A 5,380-nucleotide genomic window follows, 5' to 3' on the forward strand; every position below is an offset into this window, starting at 1 on the left:
GCAGATAACATCGATAGTAAACTTCTTTTGCACTGTAATTGGTTAATTTATATGTCTGTTATTAGATCGACCTATAAAAACAATTGCTAGAAATATTCCCGCGAAATGCCACGCCCCCGAAGGCCACCACACGGAAGTATGTAAACAATCGCTACAAAATCGCGTGTTTTAATCTTTTTTTCCACTTCTAATTTGCTAATAATAAGTCGCTTGAAATTATTTAGACGAATAAACATGTTTTCAACACCATTTAGCAATAAATATCGCCAAAAAACGCCACCTTTCAAACTGACAATGTTAAGTCTATGGGAAACTTTTTTGCCGTTTATTGGCTTTAAAAATTTTGTTTTTACGCCTTTTATGCTCTAATTGGTCATTTCTATCATGACTGACTCTATATCAACCAATAAGCTTTCCCTCAAAACACGAAGTCAGATCGACCCACCTCCGTTAGTCGCGCGAAAAAAAATTACACCGTTAGGCGCGCGGGGTACTATAGCACCCGACTGATTTCCATTATAAGTCTATGCAAAAAATTATTTTCGTGCAAAATTGAAATTTTTTCGGTGCAATCTTTACACTATGGAAGGAAGGTACTGAGGGCATCATTTTTAAACACAAAAAATTTTAAAAAATACACGCGTTTAAACACGCCGGGGGTTCTATATAACCCCGCGCGCGTAACCGAGGGTTAAAATGTAAAATTAATTATGGAAGAATAAGCTAGTAATATTTAAAAACTGAAACATCCAAAACATTAAATTCCAGTTCATTTTCTTTGAATATAACATCTACAGAAAAATAATGATAAAAGATTCTGAATAACATTTTTTTTACAATCTACTGAAAAATTTTCATTAATGAAAGCAAAACTAAGAAATGAAGATGTAGTTGAATTCATATAACTTGTTTTATCAATTTGAATTGCTGAATTGGTTATATTAAGTAACTTTAGTAAATTAAGTGAATTATAAGATCCACTACCTGCACTAACTGGTTAAATGTAACAAAGACACTTGCAAACATCAAGATCAGATAAAAATCCAACAGACTTTATTTATTCGAACATTTTGATTTGAATTCTGTTCTATTTAATGAGTTTTGTTTGATTCTGCATTTGATATAATTTACCTGTTAAAGTCCATTTTTAAATGGGCAAAAACATTTATATAAGTAAAGTGTGTTGGAATTTTAACTGGTCTTTGTTTTTGTGAGTGTCTTTATTAAGGGAGTTAGTTATAATGAGAATATTTCCCCAATTACATATGCTTTATAAGCATTATATTTTTTTTTACAAATTATTGTAAGATCGCCATAAAAATTTAAAATAGGTTAGACAGGGTGTACACCAGTAAAAATAAGAATTTTTTTTTTTTTGGTTTAACATAAATGCATTTTTGAAATGTTGACTCTATGAAGATTTAATATAAGAATTATTGTAAATACTAATTCTACGATTCCAAAACCTGTTAAAATAGCAAAAAATTATCTTTCAAAATGTTACAAATATTTATGTTAATGTCTGTTTAGATATACTTATATAGAAATATTATCCAAGGTGAATCTGTAAGTGAATACACTACTTTTCTCATAATTCATAAAAGAAGCTTTGATGTGAATGCACTGAGTTCATAAATACTACAGTGCTTTTAACCTCAACTGTATTGAACAAGTAAATGATGCTGAGGTAACTGTTTTTTTTAACTTTTTTTGCTCTGTGAGCACTAAGAGGATCTTTTTTCTATGCCATTGTGGGTTCAGCCAGGCTCATAGTGAGTGCAACCAAGTAGTGAGAGACAGACCTTGACATACCTAGGTAAATGATGCTGAGGTGACTAGAGATTTGCAGCAGAGAAAGAAACCACTATGAAACAAAAAGTGCTAAAGAACTTTTTAAAGAAAGTGTAAAATGATAACAGATAGTACAAAATGATATGTTTCTGTTACCATTTATTATTTAATTTCAATGTGAGACAACCATTCATATTAAAATTAACTTCAACAATACAAAATTTTATTCTGAAAACTATTGTACTGTACAGATTAGCTAAGTAAAAATATTGTCCTTGCATATTATTAAATTCACTAAGGTATAAAAGAGCTTAAAAGTGAAACCATACAAATATTTTATATTTATAAGTTGTAATCCGAAATGACTGTAGCCATCTGTTTTATCTGAAATAGTATCAGTTCACATTAACTTGGATAATCAGGGTTCTAGTGTATACAAAATCTTAAAATTCAAAAGTTACAAATAGAATATTTTAAAGCATTAGCAAATAATAAATTCCATTATTAAACTTTTTTTTATATGTAAAAGCATTATTAATTCATTAAATATTAAAAAAAATAAAATTTTATTGAAGAAATTTTCACTTCTAAAAATAATGAAATTATTTATATCAAAAATTATATTGTGGTGTTGTTTTAAATGAAATTTTAAATTTTGTTTAGACATCCATTCTAAAGAATTTCAAATGCAATTTACCAAAAGTAAAACTTAAATCTTAAGAACTCAAAAAAGGAAAAAAAAAAACTCTTTGTTGAATTTCCTAATTTATAATTGTTATTGTACTATGATTCTTATAGCATTTTTTTTTTACTGTCATATGGATTTAATTTTTAAAGAAGTATTTTTTATGCACTTATTATAGAAGAACAATTGTATAACTTTTACATTTAAGTTAATTATACTATTATAAAAGTTATATAATTTATTATATAACTTTAATAGTCTTTTAATATGACTTTTAATAGTGATAATAGTCTTTAGCAAAAGAAATCAATGCATGTTGACCATTCTCATTGTTGATGATTACCACATTATTTTCTACAGGTTTAATTTAAAAATTAGTTATTATGAATAAAATGATTTTAATATAAAGAGAGATTAAAAAATATAAACAACTCTCAAAAGTCATTAAAACTCAAATTCACACTTTAGATCAGAAATCTACTTTTTATCCGTGAATAAACAATAGAGAAGATGAATTATTAATAAAATGGTAGTGATGATGTGATCATCTTCCCATTATTTTTTTCAATGATATTAATAAATTTGAGAAATAAATAACTCAATATATTATGTTTCTTAATTTGTTATCTGATATTTTGTCACATGACAGTTAAAAAAAATGGCATTGGATTTTCGAGAAAAGTATCCTGTCACGTATGCATTACACCAATAACTGAAATAATCTATAGGATAGATTCTGAATTAATTCTACTGCCTGTAATCTATATTAATGGTATGCTTTCTGGCTGCTAGTGATTCTTAAGAAATCAGTTTATTTGGGGGTCAATAAATTACTAGGATCATTGATAAATTTGTTTTAATTATATTTAAAATAATAATATTGTAATAAAATGATTGATATACAGTTGAATTTGTCTATCTGAAACATGTTTATCTCAAAAATCTCTTTATCTCTAAATTTATTTTTTCCCTGCATTTTTAGCCTAAATTCAATACATTCTCCATGTTTATCTAAAATACTTTTTCCCAAAATCTATATATCTCAAATTATGGACAAAAGAGTCAATTACAATTTCAAAGTTTAGCCACTAATTTTCATACCATAAATTGCAGTTGAAAAACATCTCTTGCAATACAGTACATAGTTGCAAGTAAAGCTGTTTTTCTTTTATTGGATAAGAGTTTGACTTATGCCTTATTAGTTATTATTCTAGGTGACATGTTATATTAGATTTTAATGAATTTTTCTTGACCTACGTTTTTTTCACATCATTTAAAATTCTTCATTGCGATATTGAGAAGAACAAATGACTGGTGTGAAAAGAAAGTTGAATGTGCTTTCAATTGAAGAAAAACTGAAAATCTTAAAATTTTTGACAGAAATCCTCAGATGAGAAAGAATGAAGTGACCAAGTTTGGTATTCCATTGAGTACTGTTTCAATGATAATAAAGAACAGAGATTCAGTAGAGAGAAACTTCAAAAATAACAAGAAAGTGAAAAAAATTGAAAATGTTCTTTTCTAGATGTAGATGAATGTGTAAGAAAATGGTTTGTGCAATGTTGACCAAGAAGTTTGTTCCTCTTACAAGGAGACAGACAAACGTTTGCCTTTCTGATTTGAATGAATCTTGGTGAGCACATAGTCCTAAACACAAATAGTTCCTTGTCCAAATAATAGGATCCACTTTACAAGCATCTCCAAAAAACAGGCCTCTGAAAATTAAGTGTTTAGCTATAAGTCTAGAAGTTCTAATTATGCTATGAGCCCACACCAAAAAACTTTGTTTCCAAAAATTGCAGGTCAAGACAATGCTTTTCTGTTTTTATGACTCCAAGGTTATCATACACAAGAAATTTGTCCCAAACAGCCATAATGTTACCAGAGAATATTATTTAGGTATTTTGGAATGTCTCTGGAACTGAATTTCACATACATAGCCAGAGTTTCATGCTCAAGGAAGCTGGACCCTACTGCATGACAGTGTGCCCATAAGAGCACTGCTGTTTGTCAAATTTTGGCTCAAAAAGATATTATAACCCTAGATCAACCATATTCTCCCAATCTGGCTCCCTGTGACTATTTTCTGTTCCCAAAAGAATGAACTCAATCTCAAGAATGAACTTGTAACAAGTCCCTTTCATTGGGACCTGTTATAAGTTCATTCTTGAGGTTGAGGATGCTGTAACTGCAGTACTGAACCAGATGCCAAAACTGAAAGTCTTTTGAAATGTTCATCGCTCATTCTAAACATTGTATTGCTGCAGAGGGATCTTATTTCAAATAAATAAACATATTTTTATAAATATTTCTTGTAGTTTTTCCTTTCTAGAGGAAAAGTTTGGTTTATTTTTAGACAACCTATGTACAAAGCAAACCAGAAGCTTGGACAAGTTAAATCTTTAGTGGCTGATTGAAAGGAATTGACAAATCTTATGGGTTTAAAAAAAAAGAAAAATTCTTCTTTTTGTTGATAACTGCAACAATCATTCCAATCTCCCTACTCTAAAAATATCACTGTAAGATTTTTGTCTCCAATATTACATCTAAGCTGCAACCTCTTGATTAAGGGATCATTGAAAGTTTCAAAGTAGGATACAGGAGAGAACTGGTTCAAAAACTTATAGATGCCATCAATGATGGCAATACCCTTTCTACTATCAATGTTTTGGATGCTATGAGGATAATAGACTATTCTTGGAGGATTGTTACAGAGAAGACAATCAATGTTGAGAACTTTCCTTGAATGTCCGGAAGATATTAGTTGGATGCATTTGCAGTAGTGTTGCAATGAATAGTATATTCGGCCAAACTATTTGGCTTGATTAACGCACGTACGAAAATTTGCGCGCAAACTGCATTATGGCAAGGACCCTGCTCTCTATTGGCCCACTGTCACTACGC

At 29.4% G+C, this 5,380-nt stretch overlaps 1 long non-coding RNA gene across 1 annotated transcript in view; it reads left to right on the forward strand.

Moving 5' to 3' along the window:
• The window catches only part of LOC111640496, a 24,461-nt gene extending 19,081 nt beyond the window's left edge, over positions 1-5,380 (forward strand). Inside the window, exon 4 of the long non-coding RNA XR_002759283.1 lies at positions 3,857-5,380. This is a non-coding gene — a long non-coding RNA (uncharacterized LOC111640496). The remainder of the gene's footprint in view (positions 1-3,856) is intronic.

This window comes from Centruroides sculpturatus, unplaced genomic scaffold, assembly GCF_000671375.1.
Source record: "Centruroides sculpturatus isolate CEXI.00-Female unplaced genomic scaffold, Cexi_2.0 scaffold1265, whole genome shotgun sequence".
In the NCBI taxonomy this organism is placed as follows: domain Eukaryota; kingdom Metazoa; phylum Arthropoda; class Arachnida; order Scorpiones; family Buthidae; genus Centruroides; species Centruroides sculpturatus.